Here is a 21,114-nt window from a genome sequence, read left to right as displayed (position 1 = left end):
AGGATCCGACCAAGCTTAGTTAGTGATCATAGTTTCATAGGGAATAACCACTGATGTTATACCTTATGATCACCTAGGATTGGTTAGTCATATGCTTGTTAGCTTGTATGCCCATAGGAAATTACCAAAATGCCATTTTGAAGCATAAATCCATATATTGACTATGTGAACATAATTTTGACATGTAATCTGATTTAGTAACATGTTTAGGGATAATTGGGCATGTAAGACTTGGCATAGCACATAGATTACCATCCGAACATAGTTTTACGCTAACGACGCATTATAGTGGCTTATGTTACCATAATGGGTCGAAACGGGTCAAAAGCACTTAGGTAGACTTTCCAATCAGAATGTAGGGCCTATTAAATCATACCACATGAGTTTAATTACTCATTTGATTTATAGAACCTCATTCTATCCTATCTCCCGATTTAGGAGCCGATTATTAACATAGTTACCTATACTAGGTGCCGGTTGATTTCCGTGATACTTGGAGCTTAAATTGGTCTTATTCTCAAGACTAATTAGCAATCCCAAGTGAGTACATAGTTCCCCTCTTTTACCGTTTTCAAATACTTTGGGGTGATACACATGGACATACATGTTACTTTTGTGCATTTCATGCTTTTATGACACAAACATGCTAATTTCACCTAGTACATATTTAGTACATGCTTTCACTATGTTTTGCTATGTATGTTAAGCATGCTAGCACATGGATTTGTTACACATTTGTTGCATATGTTTACTTAGCATATGGAACACATTGTTTTACATGACATTTCTGCTCTGTATGTTTACTGAGCATGCTAGCACATTGTTTTACATGAACATTTCTACTAGGCATGTTTACTTAGCATTCCTAGTACATGGTTTTCACATGCTACATTGGTTATGACATTTGGTATGTTAAATCGGGACAATAATACATTCATTAACATTGATCACGCCGCTCGGACTTATGTAATGGTACCATAGGAATTGACAACTCCCGTTTCCGACTTCCTAGGTTTGTTTGGAAGTTGGGAATGACAGATTCCGACTACATAATTTAGATAAACCTTTAATTCGTTTAAGGTTTTGTCGCCAAAGTCGCAAGGCTTAAATGTATGAGATTAACATTACTGCATAAATGTTTGTTGTCACACCCCGAAATATCAGAGCTTGGCGTGACTGGACCGGTATCTTCATTGCACAGCGGAAGCAAATAAGCTAAGACTTCTAGAAAGTGAACGCCGCTAAGTACTCGAATTCCCATGGGTTCTCCTATTCCAACCGTTCCATAGTTTTGAAAATGCAACCTGAGAAAGAAACATGCGAAAAATCAACATAAAGTTGAGCGAGTTCATAGTTTGTTTTGAAAAGATTTAATATAAATCTTTTAGATAACCGGTTTTAAAGTTGTTGAGAAAATATAGAAAAATCATTTTCTCGGCATAATATATGAAAAACTGTGAGTCTAGCCCACGGGAGTCTTTGTGCATTGCACGAGAGAGAAAGGGCCGAGCCCAAACGAACCTTTGTAAGCAGGATCAGCGCGTCCTCTTACTTAGGTATAATTTGAAAAGCGTTACCAAAGTTTGTAAATCCATGTATTTGTGAGTTTCCATCAAATGAATCTTAAAAACATTTGAAAATTTAAGTATCAAAAGCTGGTATGTAAGCATCTATGAACAGATCATTAATGTTTTGCAAGGACATTAATATGTGTGGCGACATAGGAAGCACTCAACCCTAGCGGATTTCCCCCGGTCCACCCGGTTAGAACAACAAAAGCACTACATGGGCCACACAAGGACCCAAGAGTGGGGCTCGCTACACCCGATAGATCTACCACTTTTGCCCTCGGTCTTATACAAGATTAATGGCACTTAAGAGAGATTACTATTCGCTCACCTGATCTAACAGTTCATTCCCTAGCTTAACCATACCCTAGTTAACGTATAATGTGAGAGTTATTCATGTCCTTGGGCCTCTGCCCATGTCCTTGGGCCTTTGCCCACGCCATTCGTGTTATTAAAACTCATGCATGTTTCGAAAAACACTAATGTTTTTATAAACCGGTATGTTTAGCATAATATTTTCGTAAACCATTTGAGTTTGTTAAAATCATGTCGCAAAATGGTTTATAAATATGCAATATTCATTTATCGAAACCTTGTGTGATTTTGCAAAACTTGCATGTCTTTCCACCCCCGAAAACATTTTATAAAAATGTAAAACAGTAAAAAGTGGGGGTTATGAACTCACCTGTATATTCCTGTGCATAGCTAGCTAAATGTGATTCCGTAGTGTCATCCCACGAATGTGAACTCGCTAGCGTGCAACTAAAGCATTCCTAATCAAGGAATAATTGTAAGTTTCTAATTTAAACGTAGCTAAACTACGTGTCCGAGCTCTACCGAGTCGTTAACTAAACGACTCTCAGGTAGTGTTAATATTTTGATTTGAAATATCCAAATTATGGTTATTCGATCCCATTTATAATCGGGATAAACGCTAAGCCTCGGAAACAACTTAGTTTCCGAGTGTTGTAGGATATATATATTTATATATATATAGATATAAGTATAATTACAAAGTCGTGTTAGTTCTCGAGAATAAAAGGCGTAGATGATTTAGTAATACGTCTTCATAGTTTTCGTAAAGTGTAAGTATATATAATATATATACTAGTTATCAACTAACTCGGTTAGCAAGGTGTTATAATTGTGCGATACGTGTCGTGTTCGGTTAGATGTTTGAAACCAATAAGCTTTATAAGAGTATTCGAAGTCCCGACACCCGAAATAAATATAAATATAAATAATTATATTTATGTTATATATTTTCCGAATACTAGACTTTTGAAATACGATTTCCGAATCGTTGACATTAGGAATAAATATAAGACATTATATTTATTTTATAAAATATAATTTTCGACGTTTGAAATAAATATAACTAATTATATTTATTTTATAAAAGTGTTAGAGTTTCAATATGTTTTCGTTGACTTGTAATCCACTTTTGTCGAAACGTTATAAACGCGTTTTGTAAGTCGTAAAGCGTCGCCAAAATAAATATACTCTTATATTTATTTTATAAAAATACCTCAATCTCGTTAGACGTCGCTTATATAACATAATTATGTTTGAAACTTCGGATTTTTGACGAAAAACGGACAGAGTTTCCTCTGTTTTTGGACGATCCCGACAATCAAACTGTCGATCTTTTTATAAAAATTCAACAATTTTCACCAAGCAAACAATATATACTAAAATCATACGAAATACGACAGGATAAAATGTAACTAATCACTAATCGATTCGGGTCGAGCTCGGTTCGCGTAGTATAAAAATCTATACTAATTTCGTGACGTTAACTTTACCGGATCTTGTGTTTGACCAATTGACCCTACAGTTGACTGGTTGACCAGAGTTGACTTTTGTTGACCTGACCCGTTTTGAATTGAATCCGAACCTGTCGAACCGAACAAACTTGAGGTGAATCGAGACCGAACCAAAAGTAAACCGCATACTCAAAACTGACCCGAGATGATGTTTGACTGGCGTTGTCCAGCTGTTGACCTGTTGACTAACAGTTGACCGTCTGTTAACTCGAGTTGACTCGGGTGTTGACCGAGTTAACCGGGTTTGACCCGAAACTTTGACTCGAAACATACTTTAACTTGCTGAACCAGAGCCCGACACGAAATCCGAGCCTGGTGTTGAACCGAACCCAACTGTTGAACCGTGCCCTCGAAACAAATAATAAAAAAAATCAAATCATCATCATCAGTGACACAAATATCCATGAAAGGGAACGATGATTTACCGGAGAACTTGACGGGAGAAGATACCACCGCCGCTGTGAGCGGCGGCGCTGCCACCATGTGCAGTCATCGCTGGCTTCAACCCCCCTACCATCACCATCTTCTCGTCAACATCATCACAATCATCGGAAAACATAATCGTCATCAACAGGAATGAAGCGGCCGGAGCCGATTCCGGCCAGATCTGACCCGATTCCTCAGCAGCGTCGTCATCATCAGCTTCAACCTTGGTCATCAGTCTGTATCATCATCTCCAACGTCACCAGCGGAGCCGGTTTCACCGGTCGGGCATGTAGCCGAGGGGGGGGGGTCGTGATGTTGTCGGTGAAGGAGGGTGTTCGGGTGGATCTGCTCGACAAAACACCGTCGGTCGTCGCCTTAAGCGTTTGTTAATCGCGTAATTAGAAGCCGTTAATTGCAGGTTGTCACATTTGTAATCATAAAGCATTGTTTTTCTGCAAAACACAACATTTGATTTAAACTTAGGTTTATTCAAAAACATTGTTTTGTACATTTTCTATGGGGTTGAGTAACTTCTAGTTTTTCACCATACATGACATTTGTTTTCACATTTGACATCATTACATAGTTAAGTAGATGATTTCCTACTTGCTATGCATTTCATTGGTTATACATGATACATATTACACATGACATTATACATGGTTTATACATAAACATTTTGACATTTAACATGACATTTTGGTTGGTTATTAATAAGTGACTTATGTAACGGGGCTATGTGTTATATGATAAAAGCATGGTGGATACGCCGCTGGTGCTTCCTATATATAAGTGCTTTTATTGTATTATACATCGTTGCGTTATATAAATCACTTTGGGCATGACATGAAACATTTTATACAAAAACATGACATTGTTTTTCAAAGTACACATTTTATCCAAATTCACTTTTACTTGGTTATTTATTTAACCATGCATTATCATTTCATTATCATTTGATTTTCATATTGATTTTCACATGGTTTTACAAAGGAAAACATTTTACAAGATTCATGACTTCATTTTATTTAAACACTTCTTTTCAAAAACAAGTCATGAATCTGCATAAATAAAACCTATGTAGCTCACAGGCATTTTTATGCTGACGTACCTATTTTTACATGTGTTTCAGGTGCTAATGCATGATGATGCTTGTGCTTCACTTAGGCGGACTCGGGCCTTAGTGACTTAAAAGACAGTTATTATGTAGTTTTAGTTTGAACTCAAAGACAATTCAACTTTAATTTTAATAATACATAACTTTAATTGCCATGATTGTTGAAACAATAACTCTGTCGCCACTCACCTCCCCGGCGTTTCCGCCGCGGTGCGGTTTGTTGTTTTAACGCGGCCGGGGTGTGACACTTACTCAGGTTCTTTCGACCAGTAAGTACCTTGTTGGTTTGTCTACCTTCTATTATTACTTCCATAAGTCTGCAACACAAATTCATGCACATTAATCACCGGATTGGGTGAAAAGCAATTTAGGCTTTCAAAATCTAAATAAAAACATTAAAAAAGATATGTTACCTATTTTGGATGAACTCGATGATTAGATGTCAAGGTAGGTTCTGCACTGGGCATACCAACTAAGACTGAAGCGTTCACAGCACCTAACACACACACGTACAAAGAAACCATCTCAAAAACAAAAGCAAGTATGTAATCTGAAATTAAGCATAATGTATGCAAAAGATCACAGACTTATAGAATTAGTGTGGTGTATTAAAGTGAATGTTATAAAACAAACAATAATACACACCTGAAGTAGCGGTGGTTCAGCAGCGGTGCAAGCGAAGTGGAGATGGTTTGGCAACCGGGCGAATCAACGGTACTTGCCTGCTAGCTCACCCTCCTTCACAATGTAATGTTGGGCCGGGAAGTCTTCTCCCTTGAAATAATTCTCCAACATATCTTTCACTCTAGCCACATATCACAACTGCATAATATCTATTTATAACATTCATTTTCAATCAGATTGACCATAAGAATCAGTTATATAACTTATATGAACAAACTTGTGCATCAATGGTTGTTCCAAAAATGTGACTGGGGGTATAGACTGATTTGGCATATACCTCCACGGGTGATCCTTTAGAGCTGGTTGTGGGTACCAAACATCTCCACTATACGCTGAAACTGATGTTAAAAAACAAACACTTAACTTTAACTAAACTAACAACCTAAAGTAAACTACGAATTCAGGTTAAACTTGCCTCCGATGTGACCACTAGAACAGCCATCGACAACGGCTTGTGTATCCACTATAGCTCTTCGAGCATTGTTAACAATGAGAACCCCTTTTTTTTCAGTTTCGCAATCCTTTCTTTGTGAAGCATTCCTCTATCACAAGACGCATGTTATATAAACACATGTTACAGAAGAAAATGAAGATAAAATATTGTCATATTTTATAAATACTCACTTAGTTTTCTCTATTAAAGGTGTGTTGATAGCATAAAACATAGCGAAAACCAAAATCGAGGAGAAAACAGTACCCAGAAGATAAAGGAGACCGAAAAAACTTATTGGAGATATCGATGCATAAAACATAGCGAAAAACAAGATTTTTTTATTATACCATATTAAAAGGCATCAAATAAATCCAATCACTCCGAATTGCATCCTATTTGTGTCTTCCAAATAAGGGTACCTGTTAGGGGTGAGCAAACCTTAACCGTAACTAAAAATAACCGATAGCTGAACCGTCACCAAACCAAATTAACCGATAACTGATACTATTTATCAGTTTTTAAATAAATACAAATCTGATAAGGTAGAGGTTATAAAACATGTTTTATCACTCTAATAACTTGACAAACATTAATAGAACATGTACAAACATGTTCAACCCGACAATTCTAAGTTTAAGCTCGGTCCGCAACCGAAAGTCGCAAAAGCTTGACTTTTTCTTTGACTTTCAGTTCTGACTCGAATTAGCTTAATTTCTTTATACATTAAGGTTCCTTTGTGACCATATTATGTTGTAGCATAACCCTCTGAGGTTATATTACAAGGTCACATAGTAATATGAGTTTATGTGCATGTGTCCGTTATTATGCTTTATGTTGACTAATATGCCCTTTTGCTTAAAAATAAAGTTTTTAATATAAACGAACATGCAAATGAACTAAGTACTGATTAGTAAACTTATTTGGCATATTTTGGCATTTACATTATGGTCATAAACTGAAGTTATACAATTTATCGAAAAACATGCTTTTATAAGGACTAAAATGCCCTTTAGCATGCAAATCAAGTTTTAAACATAATTTTGATACAAAATTACTCACCTACTGTTGTGATATCATATTTAGGATTTATTAGGATGCTAAGTCAGATTATATTATATACTGACCTTAACCTTGAGTTGTACAAAGCTTATAAATGACGATAATACCCTTTTCGTAAATAAAATGAGTTTTAAATATGATAAACATGCAAAACCTTTTTGCTAATGATATATTATAAAAAATAAAATATTTTGACCATTCAAAGCTGGTCATAATCTCAGAATCACTTAATCTTCAAAATTATCGTCATTTATCGACTTTTACGCTAATTAGGTGCATAGTTTGGTTCTAAACTATATCTAGCACCCAAGACTTATTACCTACTGACTTTATAATTATTTTAATTTTTTTTACAGTAGGTATAAGTCATGAACTCAGAACCCCAAACAAATCCCTAAAACTATATGTGAAATGACCAAAATGCCCTTACGGAGCTTAGTTTGGCCATAAACCATAAACCACACATATGTATGATATCCTACTGTTATAATATCATAAATTAAATATTTTTACAGAATGTTTATGACTAGAACTTCAGTTTACATACAAACCCCTTTTATAGACCTTAAAATGACCAAAATGCCCTTATGAAGCTTAAATCGGTTTTAAAATCTTTATGGGCATACATGTTGATATCCTGCTGATATTATAACATATTTTAAGCATAATAACATATGGAACTTGTATATGACTCATTCGGTTACCCGTTTATGCTTATGCGCATTCGGTTCGGGTTATGTAACTAGTTTGCATGAATTAACCGAAACGGGTCTAACCTTGTCATCTAAACTTCAAAATCCAGAATGTATTTAGTTTACCCATATTATACAAGTCTTCATACTTGTTTGGTCTAAATTACATTCCATTCCGGTCACTGCTTAATCTAGCGTTTCGTACCGTAAATCACTATTTAAACTAACCGGTCTAAGTCCTCGACTTAAATAAGACCCGTTAGTAATCTAATAGGTTAATAATACCTTCATTCAATAGTAGGGAGCCCCAGTAGAAGATACCTTCACAAAGTCTTAGTAATTATACGGCTGAGTATAAACTTCTTGCATTTAAAACTCATGTAAATAATTTTAACTTATTTTCCCTTATACGAGCTTGGGATACGGTAAATTATTACCGCTTAGTCGGGTACGAGATCATTTGGTCAGATTGTGATTAATAAATCCGCATAACCCGTTTTAATCCATTTTGTTTGATAACATAAACATTCGGGGTAAACGACCGTATCCTGGATATCCTCGGCTCATTTGAGTTACTAATGGCCACGACCTATGCACGGGGTGTAGGCATACACCCGACAGATGCAAATGCTAAAATATAAAATTTACCCACAAGTTGGGGATAACTCCTTTGTGGGTTTTATATGTGGCGTGTCGGTTAATCATGTCCCGGTTTATAAACCGGGCCCCATATGACAAACATGCAACCTTTATACAAGATTATAAATGTAATTGTCCCAAGTTATAAAAGAATTTTTCGTGCCTTGAGCACTTAAATCAATTTTCATAAACATTTTTCAAAAGAGTCAGTTAATTGTATTTACCGGTGTAAACTGACGTAATTTCAAAAGACTAAGTGACAGGTACCTCGCGTAATAGGCTGGAGCTACTTGGCGTTTAATAAGAGGATCTTGCAAATCCCTAGATGCCTTAAAGTCTGTTGAACTCTGTTTTACATTTTATTTAAGATCCGCCTGTGGATCCCTTTACAACCGTCTGTATATTATTTTATTCGTACTTTGAACTTTTGGGTTGTAATAGTAATTTTATTCCAAGCCTTCCGCTCTTCTATAACTGTGTTTAATTGACTATGATGATATCTACTACGTCACAATACTCCCCACCGGGCCTACCGGATTATGTGGAAATTTTGGGGTGTGACAGTTTAGTTTAATTTGATGAAATTTGCATATGAAGATGGAAGATGAATGGAAGATGATGAATCAGATATGGTTCATGTTAAAGTTTTGATTTTTTTTCTCTGATATGAAATTGCAATTTTTTTGTACGTTTTATCAGGTTTAAGCCATAAAATGTTGTATTTATGTTGTTTCTAACTATTTGGTTTTATCAAATTTTTGTGTAAAAATGTGTTTCAGATCGTATAGATCTAAACAATTCGAAACAATTTGGTTCAAGTTCTTGTTTATTAGATTTAAATGGAAGTTACTCTTTTCTTAATTGTAGATTATTGTTAACAATTGTTATTTTCTTGTGACTAGACCCTTTGTTTTTTTTTACTTTTAACCCAAAGCTTTTCAACTTTTGCAATTTAAGTCCAATTCTTTTTTATTTTCAATTTTGGTCCACCATACATTTCATCTTTCCCAAGTTTTTCGTTTCGTTTAAAATTTTGTGAGTTAACGCACCGCAACGTGTGTGTGGGGTTCAACATTTTTTTGTATATTTTTTCCCGTTTGACTGGCCCGTCGCAACACATCTATTTTTCTCCGTTTGAAAAGTTTGTCGCAACGAGCGGGTCCTGGATTGACTTAGTTATTTTTTCTATGTTTTACTTTCGGTGAAATTTCTCTGCAACGAGCATGCGTGATTCAAAGATTTTACGTCTGTTTTTTTGTGCGATGTTATTTTTTTCCGTTTTATTTATTTTGTTTTTACGCGCTTTACCGGTTTTGGTAGTCGCTGACAGTGGTATAGCATTGGTACTCCTTGACATAGTTTTATGACGACCGCTGCAACGTAGAAGCTTAATACTAGTTGGTAATACAACATACCTTGAATGTTAAAAGAGGGAAATAAAACTTGTTTAAAAGTAATTATAACTAGTATTAAGCACCCCCCGTGTTGCGGCAGGGGCGAGCACTAATTCTATACTACTGTCAGCGACCACAAACGCTGAAGTTGCAACGTGTTAATTCGAAGAAATTAAACCAAAACGTAAAACATAGAATAAAAAAACTAAGTTGATCTAGGACTCGCGCCTTACGATGAACCCGCGTCTATTTTTCCCATTTGACAGGTTTATCGTAATCTATATATAATATATATCATTGCTACTATACAAACCATAATGCGTACATTACAACAACCATTGCATCAATATGTTGCAAATTATATTTATACAAGATTTTGGCTAAATTAATTAGATTATTATAAATAATAATAATTTACAAATAAAACAACACAACTTTGAATGGATCAAATCGATTGAATATGGTAAGATAATGAAACCATTATTTGATTAGAGTACAACTACTTAAGCACAATTCACAACCATACATGCATACAAAACAAATTTAATTTGGTAAGGTAATGAAACCATTATTTGATTAAGGTACAACCACTTATGCACAATTTACAACCAAACAATATAAATGTACAATAACACCTTGCAAGACAAACCCTTAATGCACAACTAACAACTTACTAATGCACTCACTTGTTGCAAAACAATAGTATATAAATAATAAAATCGAAATAAATTTGACCTCATACTGTAGTAACCGATTTTCTAAAAAAAGATTTTTTTAAATACAATTTTGTTGTTGATAAAAACCAAAGAGAAACAGAGATAAACTGAATTCTTATTCTTCATTCTATTCAACATTACAATATATAGATAAACATAACTATAAACCCTAAAGCCCATAAATAATGGGTTGGGCCTAAAATGTCTGGTTTATAACACTCCCACTCAGACATTTAGAATTATACACAGCTTAGCAACATACCTCAGGAAGATGTTAAATAGGTACTTCACCTGAATAAATAAACTAAATAAATAAACTGATACTACTGGATCAGCTATGCTGCCTCATTAAAAACCTTACTAAGAAAACCCAGTGGGACAAAACTTAGTTAAGAAAAAAGAGTACAGCGTGTATAATTATCCCCCTGAATTGAACAAACATCTTTCAATCTATGAAGACCAATCTTGTGTGATAGCTGCTCGAAACTGCTTCTAGGTAAAGATTTCGTGAACAGATCAGCTAGATTTTTACTTGACTTAATATGGCGAACATCAATTTCCCCTTCTTTTTGCAAGTCATATGTTGAGAAGAACTTTGGTGAGATGTGCTTTGTTCGATCACCCTTGATGTAACCTTCTCTGATCTATGCTATGCAAGCAGCATTGTCTTCATAAATAATTGTTGGCTCCTTCTTGATCTGTTCTAATCAGCATGCTTCTTGTATGTGATTAATCATTGATCTCAACCACACGCATTGTCGACCAGCATCATATAGTGCTATCAATTCGGCATGATTTGATGATGTTGTTGTGCCGCCGTATGTGAATACATAACCTCTCCGAGATTTTGCTTTGTGAGGATCTGATAGATATCCGGCATCAGCATACCCAACAAGCTGGGACTTTTGATCTTTCTGATAGAAAAGACCTAAGTCTTGTGTCCCGCAAATGCGATGTCAAGTCTTGTGTTATTTGCGAGATACATAAGGACACCGATCACGCTTAAGTATGGTACTTCTGGACCAAGTTCTTCTTCGCCTTCTTTTTGAGGGCGATAAGGATCCTTGTGTGGATCTAGTGGTCGGACAACCATAGGTACGCTAAACGGATGTGCTTTATCTATATTGAAATGTACTAACATCTTCTGTATGTAGTTTGATTGATGGACAAATGTGCCATTGCACATATACTCAAATTGTAGTCTGATACATAATTCCGTCATACCAAGATCTTTCATTTCAAATTGCTTCTTTAACAACTGAGCAGCTTTCTCTATATCTTCAAGAGATCTGATATCATCAACATAGAATGCTATTATAGTGAAATTTGAGAGTGATCTTTTTATAAAAACACATGGACTGATTACATCAGACTTGTATCCTTCTTTTTTGAGATATTCACTAAGTCGATTGTACCACATACGACTAGATTGTTTGAGACCATATAAAGATATCTGGAGCTTTATAGAACACATTTCTCGAGGTGTTGATTTTAATGCTTCAGGAAATTTTAATCCTTTAGGGATTTTCATGTAGATGTCATTTTCAAGTGTCCCGTATAAGTATGCGATGGCGACATCCATTAGTCTCATATGAAGTCCTTCAGAGATTGTGAGGCCGACTAGGAACCTAAGGGTTACGCATCCACTACAGGGGAATACGTTTCCTCATAATCAACTCCTGGGATTTGGGAAAACCCTTGTGCTACAAGTCGAGCCTTATATCTTACAATCTCATTCTTTTCATTTCTCTTTATTGCAAATACCCATTTATAACCTACTAGTTTGACGTCTATGGGCGTTTGGACTACAGGTCCGAAAACATGTCGCTTTTCGAGCGAATTCAATTCGGCGTTTATGGCTTCTTTCCATCTTGGCCAATCATTTCTGTGCATGCACTCTTCTAAAGTTTTTAGTACGTAATCATTTTTATTGATTACATCCGTTGCTATAGCATATGCGAATATATCATCAACACGTGTTTTATTCCGGTTCCACATTGTACTATCTTGTACATAATTAATAGAGATCTCATTTTCGTTCGGTACCGGTGTTTCTTCTGAAACTTCATTTTCCTTTGGATTCATAGTTGTCTCTTATGGGACATTTACCTCTATCGGGGTTTCACTTATAATCTTTTGTGAGTTTTCACCAACTACGTTACTTTGCTCTTTTCGTTTCCGTGGGTTTTTGTCTTTGGAACCGATTGGTCTCCCACGCTTTCGTTGTATAGTAATCGCTTCTGAGATTACTTCAATTCGAGCAGGCACATTTGATGTTGGTACATGTGACTTTGTCACTCTATTCGTGTCTGTGAATGCATCTGGTAATTCATTCGCTATTCTTTGCAAATGTATGATCTTTTGGACTTCATATTCACATTGACCACTTCGGGGGTCGAGATTTGATAACGATGATGCATTCCACGTTATTTCTTGTGTTACCAGTCTTTCTTTGTCCTTATCTCCCCCTAAGACTGGGAACATTGTTTCATCAAAATGAAAGTCAACATACTGTGCTGTAAACATATCTCCCGTCATTGGTTCTAAATATTTAATTATGGACGGGGAGTTAAAATCAATATAGATACCCAGTCTTCTTTGAGGTCCCATTGTAGTACGTTGTGGTGGCGGTATTGGTACATATACCACACAACCAAAAATTCTAAGGTGGGACAAACTTGGTTCTCGTCCGGAGACCAGTTGCAATGGGGAGTATTCGTGATCAGCAGTTGGTCTCAATCTAATCAGTGTAGCGGCATGCAAAATAGCATGATCCAATGTAGAAGATGGTAGTTTACATCTCATTAAGAGTGGTCTAGCGATTATTTGTAATCGTTTAATCATAGATTCAGCTAAACCGTTTTGTGTGTGAACATGAGGTACTGAATGTTCATCATTGATCCCAATTGACATTCAATAGTCATTAAAATCTTGAAATGTGAAAACTCCCGCATTATCCATCCAGATGTTTTTAATTTGATTATCAGGGAAATTGGCTCTCAATTGTATGATTTGAGCTAAAAGTCGGGCAAATGCAACATTTCGAGTAGCTAAAAGGCTCACATGTGACCACCTTGACGATGCGTCCATTAAGACCAAGATATAGCGGAACGGTCCACACGGAGGATGAATAGGCCCACAAATATCCCCTTGGATTATTTCTAAAAATGATGGGGTTTCATGTATCAATTTACTTTATGACGACCGAGTTATAAGTTTGCCCAGAAAGCATGCTGCACATGATAAGTCTTGTGGTAGCAAAACTTTTAAGTTTTTGAGAGGGTGCCCGGTTACACTTTTGATTATTCGTCTCATCATTATGCTACCAGGGTGACCTAGACGGTCATGCCATATATTGAATGTGTCTTTATCTAACAGCTTTTGGTTACTCACCATGTATGATTCGATAGGATTGATATTAGTACAATATAATCCAGAGGATAAGGCTTCTAATTGTTCAACAATTGTTTCTTTGCCATTTTTGTTTGAAGTAATTTGAAGATATTCAATATTATTTTCAGATATTGTTTTTAGGTGGTAATCGTTTTTCGAATATCTTTAAAGCTAAGTAAATTTCTTCTGGATTTACTAGAATGTAATGCATTATCAATAGTTAATTTGGTACCCGAAGATATGTTATGTGTGCTCTGCCGGAGCCTTCGATAAGGTTACTGACTCCAGATATAGTACTAATCGGTGTCTCTGTCGGAGACAACTCAGAGAAAAATTTCATATCTTTGAGAATAGTGTTAGTACTACCGCTATCTACCAGACATTCATCACCAATAATAGCTCTACTAGAGCTAGCATACATATTTCTTCAGGAAATAAATAAATGAAAAAATTAAATAAATAAAAGTTAATGCAAAGAAGTAAAATAAAACATTGCAAGAGTTTCAAACCAAACCAAACCAAATACAAAGGTCACAGTGTGAAAAGTAAAGCATAAAAGGTACATTAAATATACTTAAACATCACGAACATTTTCAATGAAATCACATGCATCCAAATGAACGCCTGGTATCATGGTTGGATGTGCATCCTCAATCAGATTAGTTTGAGCATTCTTTGCTTTTTCTTTCATCATGCGTTGATATGCCTTAACAAGAAGTAATCATGATTACAGGAGATAAACCTCGAAAGCCACTGAAGTTCATATCAGTAATGAAAGTTGCTAATTATGAACAAAAACAAGGAATAGTATATATGATTTCAGTAATCATTAGTACTAAAGGTAAGGAACTTAAAAAAATTCCTGTAGTCTCAGAATACCCAGATATATTTCCAGAAGATTTACCTGGGTTACCACCAGATAGGGAGGTAGAATTTAGGATTCATCTAATTCCAGGAACTACACCGATAGCCAAGGCACCCTATCGATTAGCTTCTACCGAAATGCTACAATTGAAAAAGGACGAGGAAAACTATACGACTCATGACTTAGAATTAGGAGCTATAGTTTTTGCCCTCAAGATATGGAGACATTATCTGTATGGAAGTAAGTTTATTGTTTATACAGATCATAAAAGTTTAAGGTATATATTTGGGCAAAAAGAATTAAATATGAGGCAAAGAAGATGGATGGAAATCCTGAGTGATTACGACTGTGATATTCAATATCACGAAGGAAAGGCAAACATAGTTGCAGATGCCTTAAGTCGTAAGGATCATGAGAAGCAAAGGCGAGTCCGTGCTCTTAGAATAAATCTAGAAGTAGATTTAATGGAACAATTGAAGGAAGTTCAGGAAACGGCAATCAAGAACGATGCCGAAGGAATGAAAGGTTACCTAAAAGAATTAGAACAAGGAAATGATGGAATTTGGAAATTCCACAAAAGCAGAATTTGGGTACCTAAACAGGGAAATTTAAGATCAAAGATTTTAGAGGAAGCTCATAAATCTAGATATACTGTACATCCAGTTGACATCCCACATTTATAACAAATGTTGCCTTGGTTCCCGCTACTTTTTCCTTTTGAAGGTCGCCCCGTATTATGTCGACTCATTCACCACCACTATTTTTAGTGTTCTGGGACTCTCGATGCCATGTATATCCCTGTCCTCGGCCACGACCACGACCTCTGCTGGGGCCGCGGCCTCTACCTCTACCTCGTCCGCTTTGATAATTGGCCACACTCGCTTCACGGAATGGGCTTGCTCCTGCGGGTCGCGATTGATGGTTTTGTAGTAGGAGCTTGTTGTTTTGCTCCGCGAGCAGAAGACAGGATATCAATTCAGAATATTTAGTAAATTTACGTTCTTGGTATTGCTGCGAAAGGAGCATGTTTGAGGCATGAAACGTTGAGAAGGTTTTTTCAAGCATGTCTTCTTCGGTTATTTTTTCACCACATAATTTTTTCACCATTCATAGCGGGCTTTGGGGAGCAAGACCAACTTCTGGTGGTCAAAACGTTCTTTGATGTTTGTCCATAATTCAAGGGGGTCCTCAACAGTTAGGTATTCCCGCTTTAGATCTTCATGAAAATGATGGCGGAGGAATATCATAGCTTTCGCTTTATCTTGAGGTGAAGTTTGATTATCATCAATGATTGTCTCCCCCAAATTATTTGCCATCAAATGAATTTTAGCATCAAGAGTACATGGGAGGTAGTTGTTACCCGAGATGTCAAGTGCGGTAAATTCAAGCTTTGATAAGTTCGACATTTTATCTACAAATGAAAGAATCATGGATTTAAAAACGAGCCGTAATATAAATATATATTATAGGAGAACTTCAGGTTCTCTAGAGGTAGAACTGCAGGTTCTATATTTTACGTCGTTTTAATAATAGAGTAGGAATTTTAAAACTCTTGTGTGATTTCGTATTGTAAATATAAATTGTGTTTTGATAATTTAATTTAATTAAATATAAATATATGAAACTTTAATTAAATATGTGAATATATTAAACATAATTTAATTAAACTAGTTAACCACTTTTAGTATTTAATGAATTTATGATTATCTTAATGTTGACCGTCCCTTGATCGATCTGTATATTAAAATTCATATTAACCGACACAAACTCGAATATACATATACAATATTTAATAAGTTCGCATTTATCTATATATATTAAAATATATTGAAGGCTACAGCTGTATCCCATTTCATCTAATAATATTAAACAGCTGTATATTATTTCAATTAATATTTAATAAAGATGAAATAATCATGTAAATGTATCATTCCTTCTTCATATCTAATCTAATCAAGGAAAATCAGCAAGATATCCACCAACCCTATCGCCGATCGTTGGACCAAAAATAATACCCACCAGATCTCTCTGGTTGTGTCCGATTCTAGGGTGGTGACTGGTGAACAGAGAACAAGAACCTCCGATTTAATCGTCAACGGTTTGGGTTTCACGGTGGTGGCCCGCCGGTAAAAAAAACAAGAACAAGGCTTTTGGTGCTCGGTAACAGAGAACTAGAACAAGATGCCGATCGGGTTTTGGGTTGAGTCGATTGGTTGTCGGAAACTCGAACAAGAACAACAATGAGGGTGCTTGGTTTGGGTGTTAATGGTTACTGAACAAGGATTTGCAAGTTACAAACGGTCCGTCGTGCGTCTTCGTCGTACCGGATTTAGAGGTTGGTCGGCCTCGCATCGCCGATCACCGGAGAAAAATTTCAGGTCAGAAAATTTATGTATGATGTGTTTTGTTCGGTTGTTTGCGGTGGTGGTGACCGCCGGATTGTTGGGAAAAAAATTCTCTGATTTTCCATTTGATACTTTGAATTTGGTTTTGATTCTAATATATGTTTCCATAACAACAAATCAAAAGGGAAAATCCTATGTTGTTCTAAAGTCCAAACAAGAAAACCTCTGTCTTGTGATCCAAAGAATCAAATTAAAAATCCAATTTGAAAATACTTGAACAAAAAAAAAAAATGTTGTTTTGCATCCATCGTAGAAGTTTTTTTTTTCTTATACCACTATTGTAGATCCGAAATTTGTGATTCATTATTGGATACACAAAACCTATACCGATAACATGAAAGCATTTTGAATATAGTGTGGAGATTTTGATGGCGTACCCGGATTGTGATGAACGGAAAGTTATCTGAATCCAAAAGTGGCATTAATGAATTCCTGACGTTGAAAATTCATGTTGAAGATCGATGGATGTTCCTGGTGAAGAGCAAATCGTGCTAATAACGTGATAAAAACCAAAGAGAAATAGAGATAAACTGAATTCTTATTCTTCATTCTATTCGACATTACAATATATAGATAAAAATAACTATAAACCCTAAAGCCCATAGGTAATGGATTGGACCTAAAATGTCTGGTTTATCACAGTTTTTAATAAGTTCCAGACGGAATGAGAATGATACCCAAGTTTAAGATCAATAATCAATAGATTTAGAAACTTAATTTGACATTCGAATTAATAAATCTTGAAATGACACTTAAATAATTTTATACCCAACCCCGAGCCCAATAGCCAGCCCAAACTATACAAACCAACTTTCATTTAAACACACTAAATAGAAAAATAAAAGTTAATGGGCTGGCCCACTCACGTGAACCAACCATATGAAATAATTGTTGGTGTAACTAACTTCAAATTGTTATATTACTAGTTTTTGTCTCGTCTGTGTTGCATGGCACTAAGTTGAATATTTCTCTCTCATAGTATAGTATGTACGTCTGTATTTTGGTTACTTATACATACTACTCATAATACGATCTAAAAAAATACATCGAGTTAACCAATTAAAACAAAACACTACATACTTTTGCTAAAAAAACCTAAAACGATAAAAAACTATAATTTTAAAATAGGGGCAAATTTATAATTTTTCTAACAAATTAGCGTGTGTGAGGAAGCCACCTGACACGAATAAAAATTATATAGAGTTAACCAATTAAAACAAAACAATACTATAGTTTTTGTAAATAAAAAAAAAACTAAAACAATGGCATGACTGTAATTTTACGTTGGTGACAAAATTGTTATGTGGCAGGGAAAAAACAAAAATGCTGGCAAAACTGTAAATTTGAACTGATGGCAAAATCGTAATTTGGCTGAGAGGGAGAAAAAAAAAAACCAATGATAAAACTATAAATTTAAACGGGTCAAAATTGTAATTTAGTTGGAACCAATAAGAAAGTATCAGACCGACACTATTCCCCTCATGAAAATTGTAGTGTATATAAATATAAATATAAGAGTAAATTACAGGAGTCGTCCTTTATGTTAACACTATATTGCAAAGTGTGTCCTTTGTCTTTAAAAATTACAAAAAATATACTCAATGTTTGCAAACTCTTGCACATTATGTCCTTTAGCACTAACCCAGTCAGAATTAATGGTTAAATCTGACCAAATGAACTTTATACAAGGATATTTTGGTCATTTTGCCCTAAACACTAAAATAAATAATCAAAAAAATAATACACAAAACAATTTAAAAAATATAAATATAAATCCTCTCTCCCTCTCTCTCAGTTCTGCCTAAACTCCATCTCTCTCTAACATCACCTAACCTCCACCTCCACCTCCACCTTAACTCCACCACCACCACCACCCCACCACCATCGCAGCTACCTCGACTCCACCACCACGGTCGCCACCTCAACTCCACCACCATCGCCACCTCAACTCCACCACCATCAGCAGCCACCACCCACCCCTGGGTTACCATTTTTAATCAATGTAATGAAACCCAGCAAGCCACACATTGAACTTTGGAATAATCAGATTTTTAATTGTTTTTATATATTGTTTTGGTAAACCCCTAAATCCCAAATCAAGAACCATCGAAACCCTAACTCATGTTTATCCAAAAATTGATTTGAAATTCGTTTCAAAACTGAAATCTGAAATCGATCATGGGGCTTATGCTCAGGATGCATTTAAGATTTGAAAAGCACACGAAATTGCTAAAAATGTAAGAAACCCATCATACGCACCTACCACCACTGTCCTCAAAGACAAAAAGAATTTAGGGTTTGTTAGCCTAGCCGAATCCCTCACATTCTAGGGTTCTACAAGTGGCGGTGGCTTCAAATTGTATAGAGAGAAAGAGAGAGTTTGTGACAGGAGGCACCTTGCTACACAGACTTACCCGAAAATCAAACAAGAATTGATACATATGAAAGTAATAGAACAGTAGTGAATTACCATCATCATTTTGTGCAGTTGAAAACCAAAAGCAGATGAACAGAAAACAGAAACAGAAGAAATTGGTGTATTCTTGCATCCATTAGAGAGTTGAACATGAACTAAAAGACAGATGATGAAAATGGAATAGAAAACCGGATTAAATGAGATATTTTGGAACACTATTGGAGAAAGTTTCTGTCAGACAGCAGCATTTGTAGAGAGAGAGAGAGAGAGAGAGAGAGAGAGTTGAGGAAAAAAGATGGGTTTTTATTATTTATTTTAGTATTTAGGTAAAATGACCAAAATACCCTCGCATAGGGTCTACTTGGTCAGATTTACCCATGAAAACTAATTGAGTTAGCGCTAAAGGACGTAAATTGCAAGGGTTTGCAAACATTGAGTACGTTTTTTGTACGGTTTGAAGACAAAGGACACACTTTGTAGTCTAGTGTTAAAGGACGATTTTGATAATTTACTCTAAATATAAATATAAATACGACCATTAAATATCAATAAAAATAGTTGTGTGATCACACATATCAATGAAATATAAAAGAAATTTCATTTTACTTTTCTTTTCTTGTAATACTTGCTCTTAAGCTAGTTACATAAGATGTTATTACAAAGGACTTGCTTAATCTACTTATATAAGATGTTATTACAAAAGATTTGTAGTAAATGTCAAGGCTTCAAGTCCGATGGTCGAATGAGTCGGATTCGAGTGTGTGAGTTTATGGATAAAAAGAAAGATAACATGTTATTAACACCAATTATTTTTTTTCGAGTTAGAACATATTGTCGAAGTAAATCCCTATTTTCTAATGAACTTGTTTTTTTATTGCCTTGAATATCTCAAAAAGGTATTATATTGTAGTTCTTAAAACTTTGTACTTAGTTGAGATTTATGGTTATTGTTTTTGTCTTGTGTAGATTAATTAAACTATATTGTAGCTCTAAGAGTGTCCGTAGTGGGATGCGAAGGAGAAGAAATTGTGCATGATGGCGTCCCCTAGCACCCGCCACACTATAACAGGCGGCACTATGGGGGTGGTTTTTAATAAAGGCGGTATGTGCATAGCGGCGTCATTGGGGTTGCTTCCACAGTCAAATTGGTCAACCACTAGAGTTAATGTCTAAACGGTTTCAATACGTTTAATTTTATCACAAATGAATAGGATAGTTTTTGAACAAACTACTAAAATCCATTTATTAAGACTTTAAACCTCGTTTATTACAAGATTAACTATCTTGTTTATGACAACTTTAATAGGTTTGAATAAGTCTTTCAATAGTGTGAGTATAAGTATGAACATTATGGTTCATTCTAAAGATGCGGAAATACACACACCCGAAATTACTTTAGTTCCATGGAAATTTAGAGAAGAGTATTCTCTAAATTGTCTTTTACATAACTTAATATTTTTCAACAAAACGAAAAACACCAA

The 21,114-nt window shown here is 35.4% G+C and overlaps 1 long non-coding RNA gene across 1 annotated transcript; it reads right to left on the bottom strand.

The window, feature by feature from the left end:
• Window positions 1-3,439: 3,439 nt before the first annotated feature.
• LOC110894782 lies at window positions 3,440-19,902 on the bottom strand. The gene is made up of 7 exons (XR_002566681.2): window positions 19,688-19,902; window positions 17,595-17,688; window positions 5,899-6,163; window positions 5,583-5,770; window positions 5,351-5,433; window positions 5,127-5,254; window positions 3,440-4,272 (listed from the first exon to the last, which is right to left on the bottom strand). It is a non-coding gene; the product is annotated as an uncharacterized LOC110894782 (long non-coding RNA).
• Between the last annotated feature and the right edge of the window lie 1,212 nt (window positions 19,903-21,114).

This window comes from Helianthus annuus, chromosome 12 (assembly GCF_002127325.2).
Source record: "Helianthus annuus cultivar XRQ/B chromosome 12, HanXRQr2.0-SUNRISE, whole genome shotgun sequence".
In the NCBI taxonomy this organism is placed as follows: Eukaryota; Viridiplantae; Streptophyta; class Magnoliopsida; order Asterales; family Asteraceae; genus Helianthus; species Helianthus annuus.
This window is presented reverse-complemented; position numbering and strand designations above follow the sequence as displayed.